Here is a 12,748-nt window from a genome sequence, read left to right on the forward strand (position 1 = left end):
TTATTAGTCAAGGTTCTCTAGAATAACAGAATTTATAAAATGAATCTCTCTCATATATATATATATATATATATATATATATATATATATATATATATATATATATAATCTATGAAATTTATTAAAATACTTCACAGGCTGTAGCCAAGCTAATCCAATAATGACTGCCTGTGAATGGAAACTCCCAAGAATCCAGTAGTTATTCAGTTCAAAAAGCTGAATATCTCAGCTAATCTTTATTATATGCTGAGATCCCAAAGAAGTAGGCTCTAATGCCAATGATTGCCAGCCAGGTGAAGGCAAACAAGTAAAGGGCAAATCATTCTTTTACCATGTCCTTATATAGGGTTCCAGCAGAAGGTGTGTCTCAGATTAAAGATGTGCTTTCCCATCTCAAGATCCAGATTAAATGTTGCCCCTTCTTCCCACTTCAAGATCTGAACTTAAGGTATGTATCTTACTACTTCAAAGACTCAGATTTGAAGTGGATCAACCTAATTCTAATTGAGCAGAAATTCCTTAGATGTGTGACACTCACTTTGGGATTTTAGTTAATTCCAAACAACCAAGTTATTTAGTTATTCTTGACAATCATGAATAGCCATCACATTTGATAATACTTTGGAAAATCTAATGAATTTGGATTCACATTGGTTTAGCTAGATTGTCTGAATCTTATCTCTAATCTTTCTCAAATTGTGAATGACATACACCTTTCCTGCTGGATATGGGAGGTCCCACTGAACATTTATTTTTGGGTAGATCTATGCATTGTGTCTCAGTTGTTCATGGTATTTGTTGCAGATAAAATTCTCTATTAATTATATTTTCTTGAGAAAAGTTTACTAGTGACCTTACTGCTCCTTACTGAAAGTATTTTAGGAATTTTAAATATGCAATTTTATAGAATTCTTTTCCCCTTTAACTGTTATTTGATAAAGAAAAAAGATAGAAAAGTCACAGTTCTTCCATGAGAGTGACTTTGCGTTAAAGCCATCATTTGCTCAGCAGCAGAAGGCTCTGACTTCTCAGCACTCTTCAGGGATGAGTCATATGTGGCAGTGGAAAATGAGCTCTGGCTGGACCAGCACTTTGCTGGCCTAGACCTGAACTCTTCAGATAATCAAACTGGAGGAAGTACAGCAAGCAAAGGGTGCTACATCCTTCCTCATTTAAGGAACAGAGAAACTACTAAAGGATTCTATGACAAAGACAGTTCAGGGTGGAGTTCTAGTAAAGATAAGAATGCAAACTGCAGTTTTGGGTCACGTGGTGATTCTAGAGGGAAGTCTAGCTTCTTTGTAGATCGTGGAAATGAATCAAGGGAAAGGTTTGATGATCATGGACGGGAAGACTATGATGGCATTGGCAGCCATGGAGATAGAAGTGCCTCTGGCAAATTTGAAAGAGGTGGAAATAGTCGCTGGTGTGACAAATCAGATGAAGATGACTGGCCAAAGCCACTCCCACCAAGTGAACGCTTGGAAAATGAACTCTTTTCTGGAGGCAATACTGGGATTAACTTTGAGAAATATGATGACATTCCAGTTGAAGCAACAGGCAACAACTCCTCCACACATTGAAAGTTTCAGTGATGTTGAGATGGGGGAAATTATTATGGGAAACATTGAGCTTACTTGTGATACTTGCCCAACTCCAGTGCAGAAGCTAGCTATTCCTATTATCAAAGAGAAAAGACACTTGATGGCTTGTGCTCAAACAGGCTCTGGAAAAACTGCAGCATTTCTCTTGCCCATCTTGAGTCAGATTTAGGCTGGTGGTCCAGAAGAGGCTCTGAGGTCTATGAAGGAAAGTGGAAGATATGGGCGTTGTAAACAGTATCCAATCTCCTTGTTTCTTTCACCAACCAGAGAACTGGCAGTGCAGATCTATGAGGAAGCCAGAAAATTCTCATACCGATCTAGAGTCATTCCTTGCATGGTTTATGGCGGTGCTGAAATTGGTCAGCAGATTCGAGACTTAGAAAGTGGATGCCACTTGCTAGGAGTCACTCCAGGACTTCTAGTGGACATGATGGTGAGAGGGAAGATCGGGTAAGACATCTGCAATTACCTGATGTTAGATGAAGCTGACCAGATGTTAGATATGGGGTTTGAACCTCAGGTTCGTAGAATAGTTAAACAAGACACTATGCCTCCAAAAAGTGTCCGCCACACTATGATGTTTAGTGCTACTTTTCCTAAGTAAATACAGATGCTGGCCCATGATTTCTTAGGTGAGTACATATTTCTGGCTATAGGAAGAGTTGGGTCTACTTCAGAGAACATCACACAAAATGTGGTTTAGGTGGAGGAACTAGACAAAAGGTCATTTCTGCTTGACCTACTAAATGCAACAGACAAGGATTCCCTGACCCTAGTGTTTGTGGAGACCAAAAAGGGGGCAGATTCGCTGGAGGATTTCTTACACCATGAAGGATATGCTTGAATCAGTATCCATGGAGACCGTTCTCAGGAAGATAGGGAATTGGCCCTTCACCAGTTCTTCTCAGGAAAAGCCCGATTCTAGTGGCTACAGCAGTAGCAGCAAGAGGACTGGATATTTCAAATGTGAAGCATCTTATTAGTTTTGACCTACCTAGTGATATCGAAGAATATGTGCATCACATAGGCCATACAGAGCCTGTGGGAAAGCTTGTTCTTGCCACCTCATTCTTTAATGAAAGGAATATAAATATCACTAAGGATTTACTGGATCTTCTTGTTAAAGCATAACAGTTAGTGCCATCTTGGTTAGAAAACATGGCTTTTGAACACCAAGGGTAGCAGTTCTGGACGTTCTAAGAGCAGTCGATTTAGTGGAGGGTTTGGTGCCAGAGACTATCGACACAGTAGCGGTGCCAGCAGTTCCAGCTTCAGCAGCAGCCATGCAAGCAGCAGTCAAAGTGGTGGAGGTGGCCATGATGGCAGCAGAGTGGTGGAGGCAGTTATGGAGGCTTTTACAACAGTGAGTGATATGGAAGAAGAAAATATATGTCCCAGGGTGTTGACCAGTGGGGTAACTGAGCCTGCTTTGTAGTAGGTCACCCTTCCAAACAAGCTAATATGGAAACCACATGTCACTTAGCCAGACAATACCTTGTGTAACTTCAAGAAATCGCAGTACATTACCAGCTGTGAGTCTCCACTGAAATCTATTTTTTTTAAGGGAGCTTAAGGTCACCAGCAAAGATGAAAGGAACAATCAGCCGCGCTGTTCTGAAGGTTTGAAGACTTTATTGCTGTAGTTTGGAATAACTCCCCTCTCCCCTACCCCTATCCCAAACTGCATTTATAATTTTGTGACTGAGGATCATTTGTTTGTTAATGTACTGTGCCTTTAACTTTAGACAACGTTTTATTTTGATGTCCTGTTGGCTCAGTAATGCTCAAGATTCCAATTGTTTTTGACAAAATAAATTTACTGAACTTGGGCTAAAATCAAACCTTGGCATACAGGTGTGATATAAGTTAACAGGACTCATCAATTCATCCATAAATAATATAAGGAAAAACTCAAGTGGTAGCCTGCCTTAAGGCTTTTGATACTTGCAGACTGGGGGAAAATAAACAACAAATGTTTTGAATCATATTAATGTAGTTAGTTTCTAATGTGGAAAACTGTATTAAGTTAAACGTTCTGATTTACTCACTCTATCCTGGATAGGTATTTAGAGTCTGATAGTTGTCTTTAAACAAGCCATTCCAGTCATGATGAGGTGATGTATGGATGCATGCATACATTCAAAGCACTGTTCTCAAAGTTAATGCAAGTAAAGACAGCAATTCCTCTTTAAAGTTTTCGGCAGATTGTTAACTATGAGCTAGCCAAATGTGAGCATGTTATTACAGGGAAAGTTTAAAGGTCTGATAACTTGACATAGGTTTAGGAGAATTCACCTACTTAGACTTTTTAAATGCCTGCCATAAAAAAAAAAATGAAATGGAATAATGGCTGACCACAGCAATGACCAGCCCTCACCTAGGGCTCTGGATGATTTCTGGTCTAATAACGCATGCTAGTGTTGATGGTTTTTGTTCAAGATAGGCGTGAACAGGAAGAATTATGCAGCAGCCTTTACTTTAAATCCCAACTCACATTGCTCTGTTCAAGCTGCATTGTGATGTTAAACTGACTTACTATAGACTTTCTAAAAAAAAACAAAAAAAAAAAAACAAAAAAAAAAACAAAAAAAACCAAAAAACAACAACAACAACAACAACAAAACCCCACAAAAACAAATGGCTTCAGACGAATAACAGACTGAAATCTGAGATCACATAGGTTGGAAATATGTACATAACTGCACAAGGTTTCACTTCTTCTCTACAGTGCAGGTTAGTCAGTATTAGTTGCATAGGTTTCCATTGTATTTATAGTCTGTTTATGCTAAATCTGGCCAAAGATGAGCATTGTCCACAAGTAAAATGCCTATGCCACTGAGAATTCTGGGATAATTTTGTGACCAGAATGCAGTGATCAAAATGTTCAATCTTTTTACCGTGGTATAGGATGATGGCAAAAATTTCCTTAAATGCAATAGATTTTCAAGTGTATTGTGCCTTGTTCTAAAACTTTTATTAAGTAGGTGCACTTGACAGTATTGAGGTCGTTTGTTATGGTGCTATTTCAATTAGTCTAGGTTTAGGCCCTTGTACATTTTGCCCATAACTTTTTACAAAGTACTTCTTTTATTGCACATTCAGAGAATTTTATATATATGTCTTGTGTGCGTGTCCTTAAACTTCCAATCTTATTTGTCTCTTGGAGATTGTTGAACGCAGCTTGTCTAGGAAAGGGATGGGACTAGATTCTAAAATTTATTAGGGACCAGGGGAATGATAGTTGGGAAGAAAATTTTGCACGTGACAGATTTCTAGATATTTTTGCTGCTTGTCTTATGTAATATTTATTGAATATTTTGACAAATATTTATTTTTATAAGCCTAAAAGTGATTCTTTGAAAGTTTAAAGAAACTTTCCCAAAAGACAGTACTAAAATATTGACACTTGAATGTTGAATATCACCATATGCATGAAATTATATATTTCATGGTAGTGTGAGCTTTTAATGTTGTCATAATAAACTCTTAAGTCAAATTAAGCAGACCTGGTATTGGCCATGTAGCCATAACTTTCTGATGTTAGTAAAAACAAAATTGGCGACTTGAAACTAAATCATGCCAAGGGTTTAATTCACTTGTCTTAAGATATTAAGGAAACACTTCAAAACACTGATATGAAGTGTCTAGATTCTCAGATGTTTGTTGTGTGAGTTTTGTTTAGTTGTTTGTTGCACATTGCAATCCTCAAACATGTGGTTATCTTTGTTGTATTGACATATTCAGTGACTTGTAGATTCAGCAATAGCACTTGAGCAAGTTTTATCAGCAAGCAATATTTTCAGTTATGTTTCAAAATTAGGAATGGGTTTAAACTTGCTGAATGTAAAGATCGACCCTCAAGTCACTATAGCTTTAGTAGTTGTTTATTGTATTAGTTTAGTTACTAGCATTGCATTTACTGTGCATATTCTGATTTTATTAAAGTAAAAAGTTGAACTGCACACCCACAAAAAAAGGAAAAAAGATAAAGGTTTGTAGACTCTAAGTAACATTGTAATTATTATAATTATTATACCATGTTTTGCTGCTAATGAATATTTTTATTTTGGAAAGTCTTTAACTCTCAGAGATTACCCATTTAATCTGCCATGTGGGTGTGTTCTAAAGGCATTATTTTAAGTCAAATTTTACCTCTAAGCCATTTCAGTTGTTGGAGATAAAGTGGAAAAAACAAACTGAGGATAAAATATTTGCTTTAGTGGTTTACAAATGATTGTCTGTTTGGGTGTCTATGAGTGGAAATTTGAATGTTATGCCAGGATTGACCAATTAAGACCCTACTATGTAGCATATCTTTGTTTATATTGATTTATTCCCTCATATTGTATTTCTATAAACAACAGCAGCAAAGGACTTTTCAAAAAGATCATTTGAAAGTGCTGGTCATAAATTTTTATTAATTTGACACCATGAAATATTCACATTGGTTTCATTTTCACTACCTTATGCTAACCATGTGCCAAGGATAAACAGTTTAATATGTACAGGACAAAATTCTATTTTTTGAATTACATTTCAGAGATATTGCTCATAAATACTTGTCACAGTTTTATTCAAAATGTCAAATGAAGTGCAAATTGATCATGTTAGAACAATGAACTACAATATATCAACATGTCTACAAGATATTACAGCAGACAAGTTAGTGATTAAAAGAGTAAACTCAAACCTGGATTTGAGTTACAGATTCTAGGAACTTTGTTTAAAATTAGTGCTAATCACACACACACACACAAACACACACACACACACACTCACACACACACACACACACACACATTTATACAGATGATTTTATTTCTGTATTCATTATCTGATTTGTATAGAAGTAATTAAAATATATTTATGTGCACTATATTAGTTCACATAAATACTTTCACAAGTGGACTTTATTTTTTTCATCAGTGAGCTTTTCCCATTGTTTATTATCTATAACACAAGTAGAATAAGGAAATCTACTGACATTTTCCCTCTAGTGATTTATCCAAATGTTATTGAAATTCATATTGATTATCTCACAGTGTAGGATATATATTCACAATCAAATATGCACCCCTGAAATTCATTCCCAAGAAATCACTGACAGCCCATCACCAGGAGACATTTCTGATTGTGGGTCTTGCTAATTAGCTGTGGTGGGGTGTCTTATTCTTGAGCACGATCATTTTGAGTCACCCTGTCACACAGGTTGTAGCTATAAACAATGCCAGTCAAGGTTACTGGAGCAAAGGAAAAATGCAAAAAGAATAGAAAAATACACCTATGTAGGTCAATACGAATCTCTCTATGCTTCCAGAGCTTGTAGCTTACATAGACTGCTGATGCCAGAAAAGACTTCAGGGATCAACAGCTGCCTCATTTTACAGATGAGGAAGTTCAAATTCAGGGACATGGAGATGTTCGGGGTCAGACAGCTAATTAGTGGCAACAGCAAGGTGAAAACTCTGGATGCAGCCCGCTGCTCTCCTGCCTCATCAGCTGCTACTTCTTTTGACTCCAGATCAGAAATCAAAGTCTCCCTGTGAGGAGCAGCACCTTGCAATTAACCAGGAGTGTTGCTTTTCCTTTTCTCTTATTTGTTATGTGTAAACACAGGGAGAGAAAAAGTTTTAGGTGTATTGGAAACTGCCTATTTTAATACAGAGCTTCTGAAGTTATACATAAAACCCAGTTCTCTGGTTTCAATGATACAGGGCTACCCACACATGTAGTAAAAAATAGGTGAACTCAATCGGCTATATACTATGTCCACCTACTGCATCATACCCTAGCTAAATTTCACACAAGTGCTAAAACTAAAAAGAATATGGTAGGTGCAACAACAATATGAACTAACCAGTACCCCATGAGCTCGTGTCTCTAGCTGCNTATGTAGCAGAAGATGGCCTAATCGGCCATCATTGGGAAGAGAGGCCCCTTTGTCTTGTAAACTTTATATGACCCAGCACAGGGGAAGGCCAAGGCCAAGTAGTGGCAGGGGCAGGGGCGGGGGCGGGGTATAGGGAACTTTCCGGATAGTATTTGAAATGTAAATAAAGAAAATAACAATAAATAAATAAATAAATAAATAAATAAATAAATAAATAAATAAATAAATAAAAAAGAATACGGTTCTTTCCTCTTCTTGATATTAAATGATTTCTGTGGGATTACTGGCCACCTTTAAGTTTCCTTCTCTTTCCTCATCCTTATGTCTATAAGCAAGCTCTACAAGAATATAGCCAGCTTAGAAATGTTTCCAAACAATTTCCTCATGCCCAATGCAATCCTTATTGCACGCAGTCAGAATAGGCATTGTTTCTTGATGCTTAGGTCTGTGGAAACATTTTTTTTAAATAAAATAAATATTCTATGTCTCGTGGACATGCTTTTCCATCCATTTATTGTTTTATGGATGACATAATAAATACCTATTGTTTAAAGATAATCTACATCAAAAATTATTTAATTAAAATAAAACTTTTAGTTTCCTTTTCTCTATTCAAATTGTGTTACCAAATACCGAGGCACAATTATTTCTGCTCCATTTTTAGAAAAAGTAACGATATTTTCATATTGATTTAGTTTATTCTCCTAAAAAATGGCCTTTGAAAATAATTATGCCTGATTATCTTGTAAAAAATGCCCTGAAAATTTGGAAATATTTTAATATTCTGTGTGTGCTGCTCTGAAACTCTGAAAGAAGCTTGCCTTCTGTGGGATATTTGATACAGAATGACTGCTAAGGCTTTGAAGAATGTTGGACTCAAACACACAGATTCTGTTGGATTTGGGCTGTGCTTTCTGTCTGGTAACTTCTCTGTTACTAACTGTGTAGGTTGTGTTGGTGCCAGAAGTCTAAAATGTCAAGATTCTATTTGAAGGCTGCATTACCCAAGTGCAAGTTTGTTTGTTCTTGTAATACATTCTTATGCTCTCTTTGTAGTCAGCTCCCTCATGCCTCTTTAACTGTAAGCAGTGCCTTCCATTTCTTCTATCATTTCTTTAATTTTCTTGACTTACCATTACTTTTTTCCTGAAAAGTTTACGACCATTTAAGTAATACAAATGGAAATGGAGAGAGCAAAACTCTAAGTGGAAACCAGAGAGACCCATTCTCAATTAGGTCATGACCAAAATGATGCTCCACAGTGAACACAATGATGGAATCACAGAGAAGGAAGCATTCCAATAAACTGTAAAATGGAGTAGAAAACCTTTAGATGAAAGTTTTACATCATAGTTATTTTCTTTCTAACAATGTAAGTCACATTCTAACCGACTTGGCATTTGTTTCTAGTAGCTGCAACAGTGATCTCAAGGTGAAGTGCTTTTCTCACAGCACAATGTATCCATGTATTAAAGTTCTAGCACTTTGTGTACAAATACAGAATATCCCAAATTAAAATGAAGAATACACTGTGACTAACCATCTGATCATACACAGATGCCTAACTTGTTCAGCAGAGTGTAGTAAGTACAGCACAGTTGGCACACTGCATAGGTCTGTAATAAAGGAAGGCATCTGCATGCATAAGTGCACAGGAGGAGTCTCTAGAGACACTCCTTCGGAAGTTAAGAGAATGTAGTTTTCTCTCCATCCATCGCATGATTTATCATAACTGTTCCAAGGAGCAGCACCCAGCAGAGAAACTGTACTTGGAGTTGTCTTGCTGTTTCCTTCATAAATCCCTCTTTTTGAATGATTTATAACTTGGTTGTTTTTACCCATTTCTCCCTAAAACTTGGCACCTAGGTCCTTACACTGTGGATTATTATTTCCTCACATTTAATTTAAACCAGTTTAGGTTTGAATTCCTTCTCTTTAGTCCCATCAACTAGGAAACCACAGGGGGAAAAATGTCATAAGGGACATCAGAAATTCTATGCAGCTAAAATAGGGCAGTTGCCACCAGGAAGCAGATAATAATTATCATCTGAAGATCCTTTTTAAAATCCCTGTTGGACAAAATAAGTATGTGGTGTGTTGTAGAGCAATCCAGTGCTCTTCCCCCACACCACTTCCATGTTTGACTCAGTGAGGCATGTTTTCAGATAAAAATTGCAACCTAAAAGCCCTGCTTATAAATCAAAAGATTAAAAAAAATTACCAAAACAATTTAATTCGCCCTGTCTATGAAGCAGAATGAATTGATTTAATCAAAAAATCAAAACATTTTAGATACTTTTTTTTTTTTAAATATGGAATGTCCATCATTCAAGTAAACTCTCTGTCAACAGATGTATCTGCATCAGCATGATGTAGATGCATCCACATGAGGCTCCCTTTGCAACAATGAAGAAGGCAAAGGGCATAACTCAGGACAGTTTCCACCATGATTCTAAAGGAAAATCCCAGAGATTGATTAGAATTTAGATGTAGCTGGGGAGAACTCATATCTCCAAGGGTGTTGAATCTTTATAACAGAGCTACCATGAAGATCTCAGGAAGAAAGGCCTGTTTGAAATGTTCAAGGTCTGCTAGCAAAAGTTGAAGAGGATGTGCAAAGATAGCTTTAGAAACTAATTATTTGGCTTGTATCCAGACATACAGGAGATGCTGCTGAGGATGAATGCAGTTCCAGTGTATATAAGATACCAGGCTTGGAAAGTCAAGATTTAGTATCTGTCCTGCTGGTATTTCCCTTGTTTTGGGCTACATATTCCTTTCTATTTTTGTCTACAGAAATTAGAATATTTACCCTCTTCTTGCTACACAACTATATCTTCCAACTATTTACCTCAGTTTGATTTTACAACTTACAGGTGAGGAAAATTCTAGAACAGGATTTTCACTTTAAATTTTGAACAATGTTTCAACGTGTTCAAAATCAATATTCAGAATCATTTATAATAAACGGGCTAAAATAAATGCATGTTTGCATGTTATAAAGAAGTTATCTTTGGGCAGCATAGAAAATAAAATGGTTTAGGTGTTTTTTTGTCCTGTCATGATCCATATATACTGGACTCCTATTCGTTTTGGTTGCCTTGAGAAGATGGTGAGACCTTTAAAATCAGGGCCTGCATGCAGGGCATTGTAGACATTGCCCTTGGAATGAAGTTGTAATGGCTTGAATAGGAATGGCTCCTATAAAGTGGTGTGTGAATGATTGGTCCAAAAGGAGTGGCATTACTAGGAGGTGTGGTCATGTTAGAATAGGTATGGCATTTTTGGAGGAAGTGTATCACTGTGAGGGCAGGTTTGAGGTCTCATAAGCTCAAGTCTGAACAATGTGTTTCACCCTCGTTCTACTGACTTCTGATCAAGATGTAGAACTCTAAGCTCCTTTTCCAGCACCATGTCTGTTGGAATGTGCCGTGTTTCTCACCATGATGGCAACAGACTTAACCTCTGAAACTGTAAGCCATCCCTAATGAAGTGTTTTCCTTTGTAAGAGTTGCTCTGTTCATACTATCTCTTCATAGTAATGGAAACCCTAACTAAGAAGTGATATGCATCTCAGGGTATGGGGCAATGGGTTATGCACAGACAGCTTGGTCTACAGTCGAGCTGAGGTGTGGACCCCAGTGAAACCTGGTGGTGATAATTTTCACCTACATGGGACAGAAGTCTTTCCCTCATGTCTCTTGGACCCCTGGCTCCTGTCGAAGTTACCACCCACACAGGAGAGGCTCATGGCTAGCAGTCATGTAGACAATGTCCCAAGCTTCTGACCTTCAGGCTAGACTCCTCCCAGTTAACTAGAAAGAGCAAGATAACAAGACCACTATAAGAGGGGCTGTTTTGTCCCTCCTCAGTCTCTTAATCTCTTAAGCTTTTACTTTCCTTACTCTCACTCTAAGCTCTCTCTCTTACTAAGCTTTTACCTCTCTCTCTTTAAGCTTTCTTACTCTCTAGCCTTTCTTCTCCCTCTCCTTTTCCCCCTTCTCTCCTCTTGGCCATGGCCGGTCTCTCTCTCTCTCCAGCTTTTCTCTTTCCTTCTGTCTTTCTACAATAAAGCTCTAAAACTATAGACTGTCTATGTTCATCAAGGCCCGCACTGAAGACTCTCCCCTGCGTGGGAATCTCTCTCCCTCTGCCCTCTTCCCATATCCCCAGGACCCCCATTCTGTTCTCAGCTCCTCTGTCATATCCAGTGTGGGATTCCAGAGACTGAGAACCTGTCCCTTGTTCATCCCTCACCGTGTGGGTCAGTGGCTTCACACAGCCAGATGCCCACCCCGGGCCGCATGAAAATCATCCAGCAGTCCTCCTACATCTGCCCACCCAGAGCACAGGAACTCTGGCCAGATGCTGAGTCTCTTACTCCCCCCTCTTCCCTTATAACCACAGCCCAGCATCAGGGTACCAAGATGATAACCATCATGAGGTGGTTGTCATATGAAGAGAGAGCAGACCTTTTTAATCACATTCCAATTTTTTGATTACAGTGTGACTTCTCTCTTGAGCACGGGCTTCATCACTAGGATTCATCCTCTAGCAGGATGATGCTGAAGCTGGTACTGTACCCACAAATATTCAGAACTTGGAGCTAAGTAAATAGCTTTACTTTAATTTTTTAAATTATTTCATTAAGATTATTCTTTCAAAACTTCATACAAGCATAGAACATATTATTATTGTCTTGCCCACCCCTTCCATCTTTCATCCTTATAAAATCCCATTTGCCATAAAAGTCTTTGTTCTAAACCCAAGTTTTTTATTTACATTGTGGCTTTTGAGTTTAGCCAGGGGGGTCTCTATGAGCATTAGCTTGAATGGAGCCTAGTGAACTCCACAGTCAGTATCAACCAAAGGCAATGATACTCTGTCTATGAGAGTCTATCAATAGTTTAAACATAAGAATGATACCTCTTGGACCTTTTTCCATCCATGCCTGGATGTTGGCAGGTCCATTTCTGTGTAGACATTATGCAGATATCCACAGCTGGTTTCAGTTTATGACTTCAGTGGCTGTATCTGCCAAAGAGATTATATTTTTACAGCCTCTTTCTTTTTTTTCTTTTCTTTTTTTTTTTTTTACTATTTTTTATTAGATATTTTCTTTATTTACATTTCAAATGCTATCTGGAAAGTTCCCTATATCCTCCACTGCCCCTGCTCCCCTACTTTCTCCCCACTCCTACTTCATGGCCCTGGCATTCCCCTGTGCTGGGTCATATAAAGTTTGCAAGACCAA

At 37.8% G+C, this 12,748-nt stretch overlaps 1 pseudogene; it reads left to right on the forward strand.

Annotated features, from left to right (window-relative positions):
- The first annotated feature begins 332 nt into the window (after positions 1-332).
- LOC110321363 lies at positions 333-3,026 on the forward strand (annotated as a pseudogene).
- Positions 3,027-12,748: the final 9,722 nt, after the last annotated feature.

The sequence above is a fragment of the Mus pahari genome, chromosome 5 (genome assembly GCF_900095145.1).
Source record: "Mus pahari chromosome 5, PAHARI_EIJ_v1.1, whole genome shotgun sequence".
In the NCBI taxonomy this organism is placed as follows: domain Eukaryota; kingdom Metazoa; phylum Chordata; class Mammalia; order Rodentia; family Muridae; genus Mus; species Mus pahari.